Source organism: Gambusia affinis, linkage group LG19, assembly GCF_019740435.1.
Source record: "Gambusia affinis linkage group LG19, SWU_Gaff_1.0, whole genome shotgun sequence".
In the NCBI taxonomy this organism is placed as follows: Eukaryota; Metazoa; Chordata; class Actinopteri; order Cyprinodontiformes; family Poeciliidae; genus Gambusia; species Gambusia affinis.
The window spans coordinates 13028977-13051698 of NC_057886.1; the positions used below are offsets into that span (position 1 = coordinate 13028977).

Here is a 22722-nt window from a genome sequence, read left to right on the forward strand (position 1 = left end):
AAGATTTTTTGAAAAGATATAAGTTATCTTTTGTAATGAATGAAGTTATTTCTATGAAACCTTAAAAAGAAACACTAAAATTAGCTTCAACAGCCAGCCATTAAATGTTATCAGAGGTTTCTCGACGCCCTCTAGTGGTAGCTGGTGAGAACAAGCTGGAGGCCAAAAACGGGCAGCTTAGGACGTTGATTTCAAATACAAAGTCCAACAGCTGTGGACTGACAGTATCATACTGAGAAAATATCATACTTACAGTTTTACATGTGTCTCCTGTTACCTGGGGTGGGAAAAGGGTGTTATACGTGTTACGGACACATTCAAGGTATCCTCTTATGTGGACTTCTCCATGAAAAAGAAATTGCAGTGAGCAAAATAGAAAAAATAAAAAGCACTTCCATCTCCAAGTCCTAGTCATACAACTGTGCCCTTTTGATGTTGTCAATGTAGTAAATCAACAACATCAAGTGGAAATTAAATGAAGTTGCTCTTTAATTAAATAACCAGTGATAAATGGCTGGAGCAATCCATTCTAGATAGTGATTTATTTTCTAATAATTTTATGAAATAATTAAAAAATTATGCATGTCTATAGGATTAAGTCATTGACAGGTGCAAGAAGATTTAATAGTATAATATGTTGTCAGAAAGCAACAAACAAAAAAAGACAGCTGGTTCACAAGCCATCAAATTTGCAAGAAAAAATATTTTTATCTACAGTTTAGGTCTGAGTTGCAAACTTAAATATTTTGGAATTAATGGCAAAACTGAAAAAAAAAATCTTTGCATTGGGTTCTGCAAAGGCCTCAGATGTTTGATAAAAAGAATTTTGAACAAATGGCATCATGAAGACCAAGGAACACATCAGACAAATCAATAACAAAGCAGGGTTGGGTTATATAACCAATAGTAAAAAAAAAAATAAAAAATAGGAAGGGTATGGCAGCACTGCAAAACCTAGAAAGATATATCTGTCCTCCTAAACTGACAGGCCAGGCAGGGACTGAAATAATCAAAAAAGCAACATATAGGTCCTTGGAGAAGCTCCACAGCTCCAGTTGGAATAATACTTTGCCAGCTATTATTCATGCATTCATCCAATTCTGCATTCATGGATGGGTGGCAAGAAGAATTCAATTGTTGAAAGAAACCTATAAGAAATCCCGCTTAAAGTTTACCACATGATGGGATGGAGCAAACATGTGGAATTGGTTGTTCTGGACAGATGAAACCACAACTGAATGCTGTGACGTAAACATGCAAAGATCTCCGTGTGGCTGAATACTGACCTCACCACGACCACAACGAACCATGTGGCAGTATGGTGCTGTGGGATCTTTTCCTTCAGCTGGTACTGGCAAGCTGGTCAGACTTGTTGGAAAGAATCATGGATCTTAATGCTGGAAGAAAACCTGGTAAAGACCGCAAGACTTAGTATTGGGTAACAGGTTCACCTGCCTGCAGGACAATAACCTTAAACATACAGACAGAGCTACAGTGGTTGGGTTTGCTTTGATTTAAACAGTATCTTAGTTTAGTTAAAGGTGTTTAACCAGGTACACATTTCTGAAGCCAACACATGAGATAACTGTAAGATTGACTCTTCATCTGCTTTGTGTCTACTGGTCCTGTTCTTCATTATCTGGACTTGCTGTTTTTCAAAGAGTTTCAGAAAATAGAAACAAATCCTCTGAGAACTATAAAAGACTCCAATTATCCCACTTGAAAGTTGGACTTGTTAACTTTCCTCCACCGTACTGGTCCATTAAGCAATCTTAATTAAGTGGCTAGATTCGGTCCTTCCTTCTCATTTCCACTGGATCAGGGATATTATGTCTTTAATGCATCTGTTGAAGATCTGTTTCACTATGAGAATAGAAAGTAAAATGGATATGGTGACTGTTAATGACAGTTTTTTACAACTCAAACAAAGATCTTTCTGAGAATAAACCCTGTCCTTAATATGTTTTCTTTCTCTGTTGTGGTTATTAGTTCATTTAGTTATATAAAAAAATATTTTTAAAAGAATTTGTCACATTTTAGATGTTTTTTTTTCATTTTCTTATTTTCATTGTTTAATTTATTTAAAAAAAAAAGACATTTGAAAGATTGGAGCTACATAGACAATCCTTATACAATCCTTTGCAGTGAAGGCTTCAAAGGACTTGAATGTGGTGCAGGTTCACTTTCCATTGAGATAACTATTCACATACAACCAGCTCCACAATGGAATGATTTTAGAGCAAAACATATTCATATTGCATTAGAATGACCAGACCTAAATTTAACTGGAAAATACTGGAGGATGTAAAAACTGATATTTCCAGACTTTTTCCATCCAATCTGATTTAACTTTAGCCTTTCAAGTCTGTCTTGAAAGAACTGATACATTTCTAATTACATAAGTGTACAGTTTTAATATCCATTTCTTATGTTTTTACTTAACGCAGAACTCTTTTTCCAATCAAACAGTATGGTAACTGTTACTTTTCTGAACTTTGTTTTTGCAGATTTGCATTACACATGTTGCTGGTCAGAGGAGGTGAGAGCAGGCTCAGTGTGTACACACCGAGTAACATTGAATAATGCCGTGTTTGCTCTTTGTCGATCTAAGGCTGACCGTGCGGACAGACAGACAGACAGACAGACAGACAGACAGACAGACAGACAGACAGACAGACAGACAGACAGACAGACAGACAGAGACGTTTTGAGAGAGGAGTAGGGGGGACTTGGAGGAAAGCCGGGGACTGCCCATGATGGATGGGCGGAGCAGTAAGCATGCGCTGAGGTGGCAGGCTCTGGGCTGGTCCTGACGGGCTGGCTGGCTGCTGGGCTCCGGGCGGATGTCTGTGTGCGTCAGACGACGGTGGGGGAGAACTACCATCAACACGCAGCGTCTCCGAAGGAAAACACGCAGAGGAGACGCGGAGCGCTAAAAAAGAAAACCAACCGGGCTAACGTTGGCATCTGGAAAAGCACCGACGAGAGAAGGGAGACGATCCTCCCACATCCAGCCCCACACCCTGTCGCCAACCCGCCCCGTGTTTTTCCTCTCGACCACTTCGTGCCATCCCTCTGGTCCGACCACCCCATAGGAAACCCCCCATTAGACCAGCGTTGCCATTAAGCGATGCGCTTTGAATCTGGGAAGAAATACTCTTTGCGCTTTTTGATGCATAGGACAACCAGTGCTCTTCATTTCCAGGCTATGGATTCGGGTGTTTACACTTTTCTGATGGGTTTCCAGCTGTAATATAACATGCAAAACATCACCCTGTCATTCCATAGATTGGCTGGAATTTGAACAACCGGCTGTCACATACGCCGGGGTGAGCTCTTATGTGATATTTTTTTTTACTCAAGCTTGAAAATAACTCCGACAATGGTCTTAGAACAGACCGCATCATTAAACACTTAGTAATAATCTCTAAAGACCTGTCAGCTGGATATTTTGATCCCACCGAAAAAAAGCGGCAGAACTGACACGGACTTCGGGAAGTTCTTGCTCCGGAGGAAAGACGTGGATTGGACCGGAGACATCTCGGCCATATCCACGGCATTTTCGCTGTAAAGGTAAGCCAGGATCGACCCTTTCCTGCATGTCACTTGTGCATGTTGCGTTCACTGTCCAGGCTGAGAGAAAGCACTGATTTAAACAGGGCAGTGACCTATTTTCCAGCACCGAAGTCCTTCCGCCGGGAGTGCTCCGCACTGTCACTTCCAAGGCCGGTGGTTGCGTCTCAGCCAGAGATATGTGTGCGTGTATATGTGTGTCATTGCCCTTTTCAACATCAGACCAACCTTTTTCCAGATGTAAACATCCGTGCCTTCCACCGGGACCCATGGGAGAAGTTTTAAGAGCGGTGTCACAAATCCCGCCCTACATAGCCCATGGTGGAGCTCATCACCATGGGCCAGATGTTGGGCAAGATACAGGTTTCTGCTGAGCTCTCTGGTGCTTGTCACAACATCTGATAAAGAGCTCAATGTCTGCAGATTCCTGGTTGTGATTTAAGCTTGTGATATATTGGTAAACAAAGTGCTACACTCCAGGGATGTTGCCTGGAGCCATTTTCCATATTTCTTCTCAATTCTCAAACTTTGTTTCAAGTCATTTGGAGCCTATAATGGGTTTTCTTACAGGATTGTCCTGTATTTAGCTTCAGTCTACCCCCTATAAGCTCTGGCCAACTTCTTTAACCCAGAATGCAAAAAACATCCCCCACAACATGATGCCGCCACCACTAGCTGAAATCTTGGCTGCATTTGGAAATAGGTAGGGGGAACCACATTTAAGAAAAAATAACCTTGCTACTTGCTAAAATATAGAATAGATACTTTATTTATTTATGTTTTTTTCCATAAATTATATTATTAGCTACAGTTAGCAAACCTCATTTGTCTTTCCATTTTAAAGAAGGAGCTCAACTCTGTGATGTCGTTTCTCAGACTAAAGCTTTGACTCACAAAGCAAACCAAACACACTGTTTTGCTATGCTACAAAAAGCAAAATACCACAAAGTAAAAGACTGTTTGCTGATACATCATGTTATACATTTTTCTTGACCTTTTTGGCCTAATTACCATTGAATCTTTACCAAAGGCTATCATACCATGAGGTTCTCTACTGACCCGACCCTTATAAATTGTATGACTGGGCCCAAATGAGGGTCTCTTTATCGAAGTTGTTCAGCTCAGCTCCAAGCTAGATGAAGCAGTACAGGGGGCAAGGATGGGCACAGAAAGAGAAGCATAAATAAAGAGCTATTTTCATCCAATTAAGCAATTGCTCTGTCCCTACGCCTAATTGTGCAGGGACACAGGGACTTAGTTTACGATGGACCTTCTCCCCATTGGCTGCCTCTCATGGGTCTATTGTTCCTGGAGCTGCCAGGGGAGAGGGCCGAGCGCTGCCAATGCAGACCTAATAAGGCAAGGGCCGAAGGGGAATCAGGTCTGATCATTAAAAAGGTCACAATGCCCATCGGAGGCACATAGGAGGGGATCAGATGAAGAATAATTATAATATTTTCAAGGTGTGTGTTGGGTATTTTTCATGCAGAGACGTGTAGGCTCATGAGGTATCGGTGAACTGGGTCAATCCTATAAAACAGGAGCTGTGAAAGAAATTCCACCCTCCTTATTGCAAGTCTTTTTTGTTGTTGTTGTTGTTTCATCCTGAAACCTTCCCTGAACTCGTAAAAGAGGAGATCCACACATCCACACATCCACAGCCTGCTCTGGCCATTGTTTATCCAATCAGATGATGAACAGTTCAGCTGCAGGTCAGCCTTAACATTCATCCAAGAGAAAGTCTGGGGTCAGACAGAGAAACATCTATAACCACTGGTCACAGAGTGGACACTGCTCACTATAAACTCTACTGATAATCCAGATGCCCACAAAGTTCCAGCTGTGCATCTCTGTCTACAATCAAGGATGCTTGTGTGTGTTTTAGCTGACAGCTTTAACTGATTAATTTTTTTCTTGCGCCAAGTACTTACTCAACCATATGTTGACCAGGTCTCTGTCCAGTCCTTTCCATATATACCCTGCTAGGTGAATATTGGTTCTGCTGCAGGTCTATTCATGTTGAACAGAGAGTTATCTTCACGCAGACGCTCTAGAAGAGAATTTAATCACTCCACTTCATGTACTAGAGGATAAACGCTTTCCACCATGTCAGTCCCTGAAAATGAAAACCACGGGGGTCGTTATCAACCCCCTTCTTTAATTTTCCGTCCGCCTATAGATTGCGCCCCATGCTACCACTGTATGACATCATTCACTTGGGGTCCAAAACTGTAAAGGGCCTGCGCAGCTGCTGTTTTTCTTTTTTTGGATTGACAAAAGTGAACTCTGGGCAGTTTTCTGCGTTAGAGAGCAAAAGGTGATCAGTAAAGAGAAGATGGGAAACACCTAATACACTCCTGATCAAAACTTTAAGACCGGGGAAAAAGTATTCAGGTTTCACACTGCTGGATCACAACCAGGTCGAGCAAAGCTTCAAAATAAGAAAGAAACGGAGGAAGAGAAAAAAAGAAGCGGGAAACATTTCAGCTGAAGCAGAGCAAAAGTGTCAATAAAACTGACCCAGTTAGTGGCTTCTTGTGGACAAGTGTTTCCAGGCAGCAGGAGAGATGTTATTGTGGTTTAACTGCAGCGTAGTCCTGTTGAACGATCCACTCCTCACCTCACAGATGGAGGAGTCAGGCAAGAAGAATGCTTCTCCACAACATCTGCTCATAGGCAGCCATGACTTTATTCCTCCTGCACAGCCTAAAGCTTCACTGTTTTACTGACGGAAGCTGCATCTTTATTGTGGCCCATAAAATCGTCCTCAGTGGGATCTTCCTGTCATATCAGTGATGTTGGAAGCCATCAGGAAATTTTCCCCCAGCTCTTTCTCTTTTCTTTCTTGTTTTCATCTTTGGTGTTTCCTTGCAAATTTAAAACGGGGCATATTTGTGGTGTGGGAGTGGTGTGGTGTTTTCAAAGCAAATAGAGTTTTGTGGTTATTGGGGTGCAGGCAGCATCAATAAGGACCGTAACGTGAGTGGAGGATCTGCCTCTGTCTTCAAGAACAGCACATTACATCCTCTAGTTCAGCACAAGTGAAATTCTTCTGCTTTGCCATGTCACTTTTTTCAATCATAACCTCCAGGATCTTCTAAGAAGACATTAAGGAATGTTGTGAATGGCTCTGCCAGTGCATCTCAATAACCGTGTCACTTTCAAAAGCAAAAAAACGTTTTGTCTTTGTCATTAGAAGTCATAAAAATGTCATTACTTGATGGAAAGCAACAAGAAAGGCAGATTTATGGGCAGCTTTAGAGTTTTTAAGGCTAAAGTCTTTTGCTTAGATGATAAACAGCTTGTTTGGGATTTAGTGCTGTTTTCAATTTGTCTATTTGTTTTTGCCTGTTGCTCCGGTTCCTTCTTTTCACCTTTTGAAGCTTAACGTACAACCTCAAATACTTGTTATTACTTCTTCAGGATTTATACTTTGATCCAGAGTCTACAAGCTTTTCGCACAGAGCGCGTGTGAGTCCACAGCAGCATGTTTACCAGTCAATCAGAGCAGCAGTGGACATCACAATCGATGAATGAGATGCTAACGTGGGAAGCTACTTTGAGTGCTTGAATTCATACTGCAGTGGGGTGCCATAGCTGCTGCGGATTACGGTCAAGCTGAAAGGCAACTGAGCGGCAGGGGAGAGAGGATTATGGTGGTCAGTGAATGAAGCGGCATGCTGTGAAAACGAGGCACCTGATACACACTTGCATCAGGCTTCACAGGGATGCAGAGTGTGTTGTTTTAGATTCCCCACGACAGAGATGGATATCTTGTGATTGGACACGAAAACAGTTATTAATATTAAGATGAAAGGCTTTGCAACTGCAATGCCGCTGTGGTTTGGTTAAGTTCTGACTCTTATATCCACTTTACAACTCACTCCAAACTGTTTGACTTGAGTTTGCATTTCCAAATGATGTGAAAGAGGTTTAAAGCTCAGTGTGTATTGTATGGAGTCACCATGCTTATGTCTGCTTTAAGGGCTTATTATTGACTTTGATTGAGATGTCCCTGGTGCCTGAACTGATTTCTGTTGTTGTTGCCGTTGCAAATAGAAACCTCAAGTTTGAGAGTGTCAGCATGACTCAACTAAAATTCACCTGAAACGGAGCTGATTCAGACTGAATCAAAGGTAAAAGTAGATATGACTCTACAAGGCTCTTAATGTCACTTATTTTTCCGTAAATGCTCTCATGTATAATTATTGCCATGTGCCACTGGAGTGACGGAGTCATCATTGGTGGGTTATGGGATGTGTTTGTGGGGCGATGGTCGGCTCCATGGACCCATACAGTAAAAATAGGCAAGACGGATGCAGCGCAGAGTTTGACTCACGCTCACTTGGAAGCTGAAAGACACTAGTGCATACCTCCTTGTCGCCTGGCTGGCGTGGCTCACACACCGTGCATTTTTCTCCAGTTAAACTGTAACCACTAATCACCTCACCGCCTCACTGTTTCCTCTCAGAGCAGACAGCTCCTGGGTCCCCATGGTGGCTCAAAAGGCTCCCTATAGGAAACCACTCTTTTGCTTTAAATCACCTGTGTTGAACATTGAAAATTAATGCTTCCATCTTGCTCTTGTACTAGCAAAGATCAGGGATCAGTTCTTCAGCTTCAGGTCTGCTGGGCTGCATTTCCAAAATAAACAGACAACTCAGTGCTCGAGTCCAAATACCCCACCCAGCCTCTTCTCATTTTCTGTAAAGTGCCTTCTGCACTCCCTACTCAATGATTCCCTCGTGAGAGGATTTCAGCTTGCAAACCTCTTCAGACAATATGCAGAACATGTCTGGAACAACGTGCTCTTGAAGGGAAGCAGTTGAATAAAGAAGAAAAGAGGAAAACTAAGACATAAAAGCATAACTTTAGTGTGAAGGAGTTGACCAAGAAGAATGTTTCTGGTTAGTTTCTTGGACTATTCAGAGCTTTGCAAAAATTTTTATACCCCCTAAAGCTTTTCAGCATTGGATTTGTCATCTTACCACGAAACAACATATATTGACTTGAAGAAGAATTCACAATCCTTTAACTTTTCAACTATTGTGTGGAATTACGTCCATATAATTAAATTTGATTTTGTGGAGGTTGCCTTTTAGCTACCTTTCACTACAACAACAGCTGAAAGTCTTCTGGGGTGTCTTCACTGGATGGCGAGGACATCTGAACATCAATTTTCTAATCTTGATTCTCAATTAGATTTAGGTCTCAACTTTAACTAGGTCATTTAACACATCAATATGCTTTAATCTAAGCTATTCCTTTGTACACTGTGGCTGTATATTTAGGGTGTTTTTCTTACTGGAACAAAAGTTTTCTTCCAAGATCATTATTTATGTAGCTCCACCTGTCTTCCCATCAAATATGAGCTCCATGATGCTGCCAGCACCATCTTTCACCATGAAGACAGAGCATTCAGTGTTAGTTTTGCATGCATTCCAGAAAGTTTTTACACTGAGATTAAACTACACACAAGTGGACTCTGTTTTCCAGGTGACTTCTGAAGGCAGTTGGCTGCACTTGACTTCATTTAAGGGTGTCAGAGCCAAGGGGCTTAGCATAAACACATGCAAAACCTTTCTGATTCGTCTTTGTAAAGAAACTGGGAAACCAGTTATGTGCTGCCCTGTGTCGCCCTATGAAACCAAATGTCAACGACATGAAAAAGTCCGTGGGGTAGGATTCCTCCAAGGCGCTAAGTGACAGCAGAAGCAGATGTAGTTTTACTGATTTTATATGTTGTGAAGCTCTAGCCCAAAACTGCACATTCAGCAGAAACACAGCTGGCTTGTGTTATTATTTACTTGCTTGGTTAACTCCCCGGATTCTCTTGTATACCCTAAATAGCTCCATTGGCAGTACAGAATGACTAAGGTATGTATGTGCATGATTTCCTGTTTGAAGAGAAGAGAAAGGGAGGAGTTAGATGAAGAGGAGCTCTGTCTGTAAGAAAGAGTGAGGAATTACTCACTGGAAAGCAGAGAAGGGGAGTGGGATTGATGGTGGGTTTTTTTTTTTTTAGACAGGGGAGACGGAGAGATGGGCGAGGTATTTTGGAGATTCAAATAAGGCTCATGTCTGGGCCTGGGCCCTGGCTTTCTGTCTGGGCATATCCATTCCTGTCAGCTAGCTTCCAGACTTTGCCCCCTCCTTCTTCTGTCTTCTCCTTCATCCCCAATTCAGACTCCATCTCTCCACCTCTCTTTCACTCCTTTGAATTTTTCTTTTTCCATAAGCCCCCCTCCCCCCCGCTGCATAGCAGCTTCACAAGCAACGGATAAATTATATAAGAGGTTGTCCATCCTATAGAAGCCGTAAAAGAGGGAGGAAGTTAAAAAAAAAAAAAAAAAAAAAAAAACCTGGCCTGTGAGTGTTTACCTTCTCCGTGGTGGTTTGGATTCATTTCCAGCACTAATTTATTTCATATGTACTGACGTTTGCTTGAGAAGTAGCCTTATGTAATTTGGAAGCGTTTTGAGGTTGAGGTTGCATTTTGAGACGTGTTCTGGTTTAAGATGCTCTAAGAAGCAGCCTTACTGTTTTCATTTTGGTCGCTAAAGGTACAGTTGAAACCAGACTGTGTAATCTTTTTTTTCCTCTTCTCACTGTGACATTAATCTGACTAAGTGATTCCTCTTTTAGGTCAGTATAGATCACCTACATTATTTCTTTTTGCTGGAAGCCAGAATATTAAGAGACTCAGAAGTTTGCTGACATTAAATTTATTATACCTTTACATGATATTAAAAACTCCAGATGATCTCTTGGCTGTGTAAGCTTCTGACTGGACTGGATCTGTTGATGCATTTTAGTTCAACACCTCAAAGACATTGCTTCTTATTTGACATAATGAACAAATCAAAGGAAAGAGAAGAGAGTTGTGGATCTCCATCCTGGATTAAACTTCCAGATACCCAAAGGTGCCACATTTTTCAGCTCAAATAGTTATTTGCAAGCATAAACACCATGGAAATGTCCAGCAATTATACTGTTCAGGACGAAAACCTTTCTGTGTCCCAAATATTGACATGTTCTTGTGCAAAATAAGCACAACAACAGTAAAAGACCTTCAGAAGGTGCTTTCAATACAAGCTCAGGGACAAAGACCTTCATTATGAAGACATGTTCTATGGACTGATGAATCTAACATTCATATATCTGTATAACCAGTATAAAAACCAAAGATCCCCATCCCTGCTATGAAGTATAGTGATAGTATCATCATGTTGTGTGCGTTTTGCTGCATGAGCACACAATAGACGACATCATAAAAAAGAGCACTAATTGGAAACACTGAAGCAACATTTTAAGACATCTGTGAAAAAGTTCAAGCTTTAGCACAAGTAAATTAGCCAAGAGGGCAATGGTTGAAAGCATACCACCACTCTAGCTGAAAAGTATTTAGAGGCAATAAGATCAAGGCTTTGGAGTGGCCAATTGCAATTGTGAGAAGCTTGTTGAAGTATAAGAAAAATATCTGATCTAACTCATACAACTTAAGAGGCAGCCAAATGCTAATACTGCTTTGAAATTTGTGAATTTTAAGGAAAGTCCTAAAAAAAAAATCACAGTTCTCAATATTCTAGCCTATTCTATAAAACAGAACTATTTTTACCCAACTTGTGTAATTTAATGTCAACTGTAAATCAGCTTCAGTGCTGTCTGATTGTGGTTATCCTAAAACTATCCTTGTTTGAGTCCAAATTAATGACCTTCGGGCATAAGGGTGGGAATCAGTTTGGGTAAAATATTCACACTCTCAAAGTTTAAAAGTTTCCGATTTCCTGTACGATTGTATTTTTTGGGCCTTGATGTTTCACCAAGAGGAAACCAGGAATCAGCTCCAGATTCTTCTGCTTGCTCGTTTCCAGGAGATCACACAAATTGGAAGTGTCAACAAATTTAAATCAAGAATTTAAGTGGTACTCTGTTTTGCAGCATTATGCTCAAATCATGTCTGTCGCCATGTCAACCGTCCCCCATCTGTCCCTTCGCATCTGTCTTGTCTCTGGTCTCTTTTTGCTGTTTCTCTCTCTTGGATGGAGCCACAAAAGATAAAAGCTGCAGGGTGGAGCATGTCACTTATAGAGAAGCCAGAATATAGGAATACAGCAAGAGGGAAAAAGACAAGGGATGAAAACGAGAAGAAAAAGGAAGAAAAAAGAAAAAGACGGGCCGACCTTGTTCCTTTGCCAATGGTGGAGGCGACGGCGGGCAGAGGGTTGTTCGGCGAAAACAACTGCTACGGTTAAGTCAGACAGACCTAATGAGGAAAAGACAACATGAGCTTTGTGCATAAATGTGTGATCATATGAGACAGACATGGGGCTCAAACAAAGACAATCTGAGGGGCACACCCAAGTTTAAAGCAGCAGCAGGAATCTTGGCCCCATATCACTCAGAAACACACATCTCCTACTCTACTAATTGCTCTCTTCTGTTTTTGTATTTCTTCCTTTTCCTGGGTTCCTCTCCTTTCAAAATGCTTTAGTTTGGAGAGCTGAAGCGCTGCCCTGTTCCTCCTCCTCTGTGCACACTGTTCACATAACTCTATGGTTCCGTTCAAGTAAGTCCTTTCTTAATGAAAGAAAGTAACAAAGTTCTATAACAAACAATATAAATATAGGGCGATCTTGGAGTTTGAAGCTGGGAAACATTTGAGACTCAGAGAGTCATCTTCCAGCAGACCAACAATCATTAACATTCAGTTGGAGTTACAAGAACATGGATTAGATGCATTAGAATGGCCCAGTCAAAGGCCGAAAATAAAATCAATTAAGAACACGTGGCAGGACTTAAAAATTGATGCTCTCCATCCATTCCTGCCTTACTGGAGCTATTTCTCAAACATGTGTTTGAAAAAAAAACAAAACAAACAAACCCTAAAGACTTGCAGCTATAACTGGTTCTTCAAAGTTTTCACTCGAGCTTTCTCACTAAATGAATGCCACATATTTTAGATTTATGCTTTTAATTAAAATCCATGTTTTTCCTTTTCTTTCCACTTCAGAATATGATACCGTGTGTCTGTCGATTATCAACTTCTGAGAACAAAAATAAATTGCGAATGTTTGTGAATCAACAAAATATGAAAACATTTTGAACAAATGTGCCGGGTTCAAACCACAACCACTCTGGATGACTTCACAGGCATCAGTCTCCAGCAGAGATCGGAGGTACAGGTTTGGGTGGAGATGCAGGAATTCATTGAAAATATTTGAACTATGAATGAAGAGCGTAAAACTCTAATCACATTATTTGTGTCTGAAAAGTTGAAAATGCCTGACTTTTTTTTTTTTTTTACTTAAATTTGATTTCTTAACAAGTTGGAGCGGCAATCCAAAATCCACAGTGGAAAAGGCTGAAAAGTTTCAACTCTGCGGAGACGAGCTTCCCCACCTCACCTCTCAGCCTCCCAGAGGCCGTGTTGCATAAAGCTGCAGCTGAGATCATATTACCGCAGCTATTGAATAAAAAAAAAAAAGACCCGCTTCCTCGAGATTTCCCTTTGCTCACTTGCTTTATTGAGTTGCAAGCGAAAGGAGAGAGGCTCAAGTCGGCATGTCAGTGTGAAAGAGGTTTGTTTCTCATGCGTATGGTGCCATAATATTCCCGTTCAGGAAATGACTGTGAGACAGACTTTGCCCCTCCCAAAGTTGGAGCGCAGCTACAGTATTCTGAACTAGCCTGAACTCCACAGAACACAATCAGTGCTGCAGGTTGGATGAATCTGTTTAGATACAGTATTTGCTGCCTTCTAAGGGCTGCAGAGGTGGTTTCACACACTGCAAGCTCACTAGCCATCGTTTTTAAACCTATATACTCTACATAGGTGTCTGGGAGTGGTCTATGGGGATTTTTTTTGTGTGTGTCGGGCAAACCTGGTATTTCAAAGATTGAGGCAGGTGCCTGTGCTTTGCATTCCTGATTTGACTTAAGGCTCATTTCTGCGTCTTTCAGTGGAGATCTCTTGCTATAAATCTGGAAAAGTGTGATTGAACGTGCTTTGCACGTCGCAAACCATTTCGAATGAAATGGCTTAAAAACATATAGAGCCCTTTAAAGGTCTGTGATCCGGCGCTCAACATGCATTAAGCCCATTTTCTTCGATAAGGCCACTCTTTTAGTGAACACACCTCTGGCGTTAAAAGAATGTGGCGTACTGCTGTGTACACACACTGTGCTAACACATGTTATTTGCCCAGCCCCAACAACATAATGGGGAGAAAAGGACATTTTTTAATCAGACAGAGAGTGAGGGAGTAGCACAGAGGTGTTACTTCCAAACTCCACTTTCAGCAATCCCAGTAAAACAGACACAGCTGGTTTGTGAGCTGAAGAGAGGACTAAGTGTTACGGTCTTAGGTCTTTTGAAGCCTCCAATGGCGTTTCTTCTGGTATTTTCCTTATATGGAGCCCAATATATTTTTCCATGAGCTCTGGCCAGCTTTCTTGTCGTGAGAGAAGCTCTGCTCATAATGATGCAGCCATTACTATGCTTCAATATTTGGGGTGATGTGGCCACATCAACATGTCATTCAGTTTAGATTTTGCTCCAAACAACAAAAAAAAGGTTTTTAACTTGTATTATTTTTGTGTTTTTCATTGGTGCTCTAATTTTGAAATGCCTCTTGGCTGATGTGCCTTTCTCCCTCTTTTGGAAGTTCAAGAGAAGTTACTAACTTCTTAACTTTTCAGATCCCACTAGTGATTTTTTTAAATTGACCAGCAACATTTCTAGATCAATTTTCTGGCATTACTGGAAAATTTGGGACACTCAAGAATGCATATAATTTGTTCTTATTATTCTAAACAGGCATGCACTTTGCTGTTTCTGACAGGTTTTATTGGAATATTGTAATAATAATAATTATACATTAATGTTACTTGTATTTCTTGAGGCAGTAATGCTAATGTGGTGTGAGTCAGCAGGAATGACAGTGATCAGTGTGGGAGTAGCGAAGAGCTGTCACTTCCGAAATCCAGTTCCAGCAATCCCAGCAAAACAGACACAGCTGGCCTGTGGGCTGATGAGAGGACCAAGAGCTGAGATGTTGTGCTATTTGATCATCGAGAGTCATGTTCTTTCCAAAGCTCCTTCCAGAACATTTAAGGCGATTTACAACAACCCCACACACCATCTCGCTTGCACAAAACAAAGTCAGGTTTGCCAGACATTTACTTCTAAAGAAGCAGCAGAAACTGTAAACTTTTTATGACGGTACTTTTTTTTCTTTTTACCAGATCTCCCACTATGAGCTCGCACAGCTTCAGACTCTCTTTTGCTCTTTCTCACACTGGCTGCGTTCCCTCTTTTCTCTCGCCTCCCATCTTTTCCCCTCCTGTTGCTTTCCTGCCGAGCGTGCTGTGGATACGCCCCTGCTTGGCTGCCGAGCCAACTCCAGACCCTGAGATTGCACGCAGGAGTCGGTGGATTGCATCACTGCCTGTGGGGGGAGAGCCCACAGATTTTGATTGAGAGGGAGAGGAGGTTGGTGTGTGGAAAACAGACAGAAGCGATAGACGTGGTGGGAGTTTGTGAAGAAGAGGAAAAGAAGAGAGCAATAGAAGGGAATGGGAATGTAGCCTGAGAAAGTGAAGAGGAAGTCAGGAGGGAGCAGAGATGAGGCAGGTTTTTTTTTTGTTTTACGTGGAGGTGTGGGAGAACAGAGATGAAAGATGAGGAGTAAGGGTTGGAGGGAATGCGTTCACCGCTGGAGGTGGAGAGGCCCATCGGAGTTACAGGAGGTTAAAATAAAGTAGTTTGGGGTTGGCTTCTCTTCTTTTCTCTCCTCTTACTAACGCTGTGCTAACTGCATCCTGCTGTTTGCCACCCTACAAAATCGGGATGTTGTGAAACGTCCCGCGTTATTGTAACATTACTCACCGCTAATCTTCAAAGCCCTTGTAACCACTGTGCAAAGTGCTGCACACGTTGATGGATGGGATAATTCTCCTGTGGAGGCTGTCCTGAAATGCCACATACTGTGATGCGGAATAAATTTTATCCCAAAAGTTGCTCTGTCTCTAGCTTTCATCCGCTTCGAAAAGCCATCCAATCAGCATGATGCTGCCACCACATGTCGCTGTGTTACAGTGTTAGTTTTCCTACCAAACATGGCATTTTAGATGTAGGCAGGTTTTTGTCTCATTTGACCAGAGAACATCCTTACACCGATTTTTTTGTTGTTGTTGTTTTTTAAAATTTTGACCAAATAAAAAAGTTACACGGGTATGAATATTTTTGAGCGGCACTATAGATTTGGCTATTCCATGAAGGCCATCTGATCAGACCAGAGACTGAAAAGACGCATGACCGCATATCCTCTCAGTCTGCACTCGTGTTGGACAGCATGTTCACTATGAAGGGCCGGAAAGAGACAAGCTAATTATGTGCAGCCACGGGAGTTTTCCCCTGCGCAGCAGCGTTCTTTCCAGCTAAATCTGCCTTTTTTCATTAATTTGTTCTGTCAAAGCATCTCGGAAGAATGTTTTATTGCAGAACCGATTTCTTTCTGATCATGTTCTCTCCTGAGAGCACAGTGTTCTTTTTCTAATGACCTGGCAAATAAAAGAAGCCCAAAGATCAAAAACCTCTTGCCAAACCATCCAGGCTACCTCGTCGTGCAACAGTTCTTACCCTTCCAGGCCATAAGGCTTACTGACACAATGTGAAATCTCAATCTGGCTTTTTACAGACTATTCATGTCCTAATCTCTCTATACGGCAGAGGAGAAATTTCTCAAATTAAAAATATGTGGTCACAACTGCGTAGCTTTTGTTTCTTGTGAAATTCTTTCCATCTCTAAAGACTATAAAACGCTGTTAGACCGTCATGACACTGTCACAAATCTACTTTGTGTTTTGTTGACAGAAAGATAAGCAGCAATAACTCCAGCACAATATTTTTTATTTTTTATTTTTACTAACTGGGTGCTTTAAATGATGATGTAAAAATACACATAAAACCTAAAAAGAAAAGAAAATAATGTCATGTAAAATAATTCCTTACTGACACAATGTGGAGTGTTTTAAGAAGAATGTGCTGCGTTCCAGATGTATTCTAGAGTGTTTTTCTATTCAACAATTTCAAATTGATATTTTGTTTTCATTTTATTAAACATTGAACCTAAAATCTAAAATTTATGAAGTTTGTCAATCTGTCATGAGAACATGGAGTAACAGCTTAGATTTTTTCTTTCTTACTGACATACTGCTGGACCAATTCAACACATCTTAAATGCAGTCAGCTGCATTAAGCATGCTCTCCTTCTTTCTCTTGCTGTGGTCTCGCTTTGACAACAAACCACAAGCGCGACCCGCCCTCCTTGTTCGGCTGCTCCCTCCCTCCTGGCACCTTCTCTCCTTCCCTGCCTTCTGCCTGGAATTCCTCCGTGTCTGAAAGCTCTGGCTGTGGGCCATCGGTAGCTCTCTCAGAAGCTTCCTGTTGCACTATTTTCTTACTTTACTAAACCTATCCCTCCCTTTTTTCCCCTTCTTTTACTTACTTTTTATCCTTTTGATCCTTCTTTTGCCCCCATTTGCTCCATTTTGTGCTAATTTATTCCTGCTTTTCTTATATAAAATCCTGAGAGAACTGGTAGCTGTTCTGGACTGCGCTATGCAAACGTCTTTTCCTCTGTATCCTGGGGCTCCACAAACTGTTTTCCCTCAAAAGCCCTTCCCTGGGGGCTGCATGCATTTTGCTATTACATAATACCGTCTAAGATCCAGTATGTTTGCAACAGGGCTGAAAAAAGATGAATGCAGGTTTAATTTAATGACATGAACAGTAGAAAACTTTAAAGCCCCGTTAAGTTTCTAAGAAAATCTACAAATGAGAAATAATCATTTAATGCTCTAGTAAATTGATTAGAGCTAGAAGCACACAGGAAAACCCGCAATAGCCACAAATGTGAGTTTAAAATTTTGTGCAAAGAATACAAGAAAAAAAGAGAGAGAGAATGAAAGGCCCAAAGAAGGAGGAGTGGAAACTGAGGTTTCCTGTCTGAGGAGGAGGCTGAATGAGGATGACAAAAGCCAGAAAAAGAAACCTCTCAGCTGTCCGACTGTGTGTGTTTGTGTGTATGCTGGGTGAGCCGTGAGAGATGAAAGATGCGAGTGGGTTCATGTACCAGCATAGGTGGGGCCCTTAGCAGCTATTACCTCAACCCACATCAGTAATGACAGAAGAGGGATTAAAAGAGTGACCTCATACGGGTCTTATTTCTTCAGTTTTTCAATGTGAACGTATTAATAATTCAGTATTAAAGTAACTTGCGTCGTTTTTTCATAGACTTCATTGATAGAGCAGAAGAGTTTGATCTGTCAAACCAGGACTATTCCAGAGATTAGTGCCTATTAGCGAGAAGTGCTAACTCCATTTATTTACTCTATGCTTGAATTAAACATGTGGACCCCAACTGTAAAAAGTCAGGGGTCGCAACTTATCCACGTCTCAGTCATTTATAACTTACCCAGTCGTTGTACCTGTTGGATGGAAACACAAGAAGTTTTTACTCTTTCCTTTTCAGTCCCTTAGTCTTATAAGTGCTGCTATTAACGACGACGGCGGCCATGTTCTTTTCACACTTTTAACAGTGTTTAGGAAGAAAATGTTCTGCTCTGCAGTGATTCATGTCATAGACTTAAGGGAGTTTCTCTGTTCACATCAGGCCTGTTTCCACTACAGAAACCTTTTCCAGGAACTAGAGCAGCTTTTTGGGTCCCAACATAAAGGTTTGGAAATTTATTAAGTGGCAATAACTGCAGTGAAATGTGACTGAAGCTTAATTATATTAATTCATTAATTAGGTGTCATTTCCCTGATTTCTTGAAAAACTTCTAGTTTTTTTTCCCCTCCATCACACCTTGAAATCCAGGACACTTTAGGGATTTACTGGGAGGAAGAAATCAGCCTAAGACGACTTTGTGTTTTTATAGTGTTGCTTGGATCAGTTGGCCGCAGTGAATGCGTGTGCATGTGTGTGAGAAGGAAAATGAGAGTGAGCGCACAAAGAGCCCTGGGGAGAGATGGCTTACCTCCTACAGACCACCTCCCAGGGTCCCAGCAGGAGGGAGATTAGGTTACAGCCAACCTCAGAGGGGGCCGCACAAAATCTGTAGACATACACATTCTTTCACCCTCCTAAAGACCACTTGGAAAATAAAATATTGCACAATATGATTTTATACCCTGAAGCATAATCATCTTATGGTTGATAGCTATGTTCTCTAAAGCAGACGGGTCTGAAACCTAACCCTCCCTGTTCTGATCTCCTCAGATCAGATCAGGTGAAAGATCAGGCACTCAGGGCCGGGTCAGCCTTGATCCGTGTGCTTTTAGCCCCAGAACACAGAGGTGTTGAAACACGCAGCCCTGCCTTTGACCTGATGCCCCATCTATGCTGTCTCAGTCGTTAACCCGCCCAACTTTCATCCATCTTTGACCCAAACTTACCCTTTAACACACACACACACACACACAGACTCAAGAGTCTTCAAAGGGACTTGTGTTTACAATTCAGGACTCAGGTTGGAAAGATTTACACGAGGAGATAGATGATAACGTTCGCTAAGAAGACACACACAAACCTCCCTTTGAGGAATCTTCCTCCACCACTTCCTCCTCACCCTCATATATCCTCGCTGCGGCCCCTGCGATCTTCCCTCCTCTCCTCCCTCCCACTCAGCTGCTGTAGTCCGTGTTTACTCGGCGAGAGATTGAGAGAGGGCCCAGGGAGGGACAATGCTGCCTTTCAGAGACACTGCCGACCCCACGGCTGAGTGAGGAAGTCTGCATGGGGGCCAGCCAACACCCCTTCCTCAAACTTCACAGCCACCCACAGCAAAGCTTTACATACACGCACACACACACACACACGCACACATATCACAAGCATGCACGGACACAGAACACCATAATCACTCCCACTCTCTGCTGCACGGCCCTATTTGTTACACTCTTTCTTACAAGCCCCTTCTCAGTGGATGCTGTTTCAAAGATTTAGCCAAAATCCTGCAAGTCCAGTCCAAGATCCACACACACATAGAGTCACTTCCCAGTCAGACTGACTGAGGGGAGGCAGAGGTGAAATACAACCATGGGGACACTGGAGGCGTCTCCTCTGAGCATGAATGGGACTCACTAAGATAAGTTGAGTATAAATAATAATGTTAAAGCTTATTAAGATGCTTTTAATGCATTCATCACATTTATAAAGTTATTTTCAGTTATAAATCCAAATAAATATGGGTGAACATTTGTTTGTTGCCATGTTCTACATATTCCGTAGCAAAATTCACACACTGCACATCAGTGTTGAATACAGCATCCTCACAGTGAAACGTAGTGGTGGCAGCACCATGCTCTGGGGATGCTTTTCATCAGAAGGAAGAGGGAAGCTGCTTATATACAGGGAATGTTTGGAATAAGCTGCCAGAGGATGGAGAATTCTTCAAACTGTGGTAAATATTCACCTTTGTTGCAGCCAGAAGTGGAATGGAAGGTTTAGATACAATCATATCCAGGTGTTCAAATGGCCCATTCCAAGTCCAGATGTAAATCCATTAGAAAAACTTGAAATGCTTTCAACTCAGATTTATTTTTATTCAGCAAATGTCTTAGTCTGAACTGTTGAAAAGCCAAAGTAATACACCTCTTTGATACCTCTGTGCATAGAAGGTCAGTGTTTACATTATCAGGCAAAAGTTTTCCATAAACTCACATGGAAAACATATATAATCAAGCAATTGCCAAAGATTTTGATTTTCAAAGAGATTTAAGACATTGTTCTAAATAAAGCAATAAAATGAAACCTCAAAATTGCACAATCTGTAGACTTTTGGAAATAGTTTATGCTACCAGGTCCCATATCCACAAAAGACATGTAGCCAAAACATACAAGCAAGTAATTCCCTGCACAACTTACGCAGAAGGAACTAATTACATTCATCAGACCTGTCTAACCTCACCTTGATGTTCCTGTCTTCTGTTACAGCACAACAAATATCAGTCGCAACATATTCACTGATCAAACGGCTGTGCTCTCTCGTGACACGTGCTCAGCTGAAAAAGTGACGGGTTGTTTGTTTTTAACACATCACGCTGTTTCCCGTGTTGTCATCTGGTAAAATTGATCCCAACTGTTGGTAACATGCTGTGCAAACATGAAGGCTACGCAATGTTTAGATTTTCTCCTTGCAAAGAACACGAGGGTCTACTTTTGCTGTAAGATCAAACTGATAGCAGCATAATGCAGCTCTGTGTGTGTACAGACTCTGGCTCCCTGTTTGCACCCCCTCTGAATGTATTATCATCCTCTTATCTTTGGCTGACGGGGGTCTCTGGACCCTCTCGTAATCCCCCGTGTAGGGATATGCATATTCAAGCTGAGGCCATCGCTTATTGGATGGTGAACCTGCTGCCCTCCATGCTCCGTGCCTCCCAGACACAAGGCCATCGTCTCATGTGGATCCCGGCCAGTTGCTCTCAAAGCCCACCATTCACGGCAAACCGTGGCCTGTATGAGTCTGTGTCAGCATTTGTGTGAAGGAGAGAGGAAGGACACATGAATTTGTGAAATTATGGCTTGATTAATTACTTCTGTGCACGGATGGATTTATTTGAGTGCCCGGCTTAGATGTGTATCAGGATGTAGGACTGCACGCCTGTTTGTTGCTGTGTTGTGAAGAGGCTTTTGAGGAGATGTGTCCGTGTTTGTTTGGTGAGGTGGAGCAGTGAACCCTAAAGCATTGACCTCTGAGGCTTCGGCTTTAAATCAGCATTACAGCACTAGTACAACCTGGATGTGCTATGTAGAAAACCTCTGATGATGTTAAAGAACAGAATCACCTCTTTATGTTAAATCAGGGTGCCCTAAATCATGGGATTTATTGTTATGTATTCAGATTTAATTAAAGTCTTGTAAAAGTATTCTTACCTCTTGAAAATGCTCCCATTTTTCCTGTCATGGTAAAGCCACAATGTTCACAGTGTTTTATAGGCATTTTATATGATAGAGCAACACAAAGACTTAGAAAATCATTAATATTTGTTACAAATCAAAACTGGAAATGTTTGGCACATTTGAGCTGACTTATTGTCATATTTGTTTGAATTTGATATAAATCTTTTCTTCTTTCCACAACAACTCAAGCTGAGTCAGATTCAAGCAGAGAGCATTTGTGATCATAGATTTATAAATTCTGCTTCAGATTATTAACTTTTTATTATCTCACATATTAACATACATTAATTGGGGTTTTTGTTCTGCTGGAAAGTGAACCTGCACATCAGTCTTAGTTCTTTCTTTCTCATTCATTAACAAGTTTCTTTCACGCAACAGTGGCAGCATCATGATGTGGGGTTGCTTTTCTTCAGAAGAGCAAGGGAAGCTGGTCAGAGTTGATGGGAGGAGTGTTTGAGCTAAAGAACAGCCTGCCCATAACATGATGCTGCCACCACTGTGTTTTACTGTAGGAATTGTGTTCAGGGTAATGTGTACCCCTGTTCTCTACGTAGACCAAAAGGTTTCATTTTTCCACATTTTCCATGAAGATTGTGATTCTAACATGATATAATGTGAAAAAGCACAAATTAACGTTATCAAGGAACTCTAAATGTCCTGCGGCTAAGGAAGAGGACAATTAAAGTCCCCAACAACAGCAAGGCCTCTGGCTGGGTTCAGAGGTCAGTGTGTTTAGAGCAGGGAGGAGGTGAACTGAGCGGGTACAGCTGGAGCTGAAGGCCTGTGGCGTCAGTCTCAAAGGTCCAAGTTGGAAGGTGCACAGGGGGGATGATAGGATGGGCTACGCTGGTGGAGGGCCTGATGCGACAGTGTGTAAAGGCCAGCAACTGGCCACGGGGTGAGGTGAAAAAGGCCCAGCGGAGGGGCCGACCATCTGGATCGGATTGTAGAAATTCCTCAGGAAGAGTGTGAGAGTAAAGGTCAGGGTGGAAAAAGAGAAGGGGGTCACTGAGTCCTCATCGTGTGTGTGTGTTTATTTTTCTTTCTCAGTGTTTCAGATTTTGATTGTGGTTGGTTTGCCATTGTTGGAGAGTGCTCCCTGCCCAGTGGGGTTGTGGAATGTGAGATACTTTATAAACAAAGTTCATGTGGGAAAGGTTGCAGGTGTGAGAACCTG

At 41.8% G+C, this 22722-nt stretch overlaps 1 protein-coding gene across 2 annotated transcripts in view; it reads left to right on the top strand.

The window, feature by feature from the left end:
- Positions 1-2774: 2774 nt before the first annotated feature.
- Positions 2775-22722, top strand: part of glis2b (GLIS family zinc finger 2b) — a 29372-nt gene continuing 9424 nt past the window's right edge. For both annotated transcript variants that reach the window (XM_044099969.1, XM_044099970.1), the window contains exon 1: positions 2775-3573. The gene's annotated coding sequence lies outside the window, so the exon portion shown is untranslated. The remainder of the gene's footprint in view (positions 3574-22722) is intronic.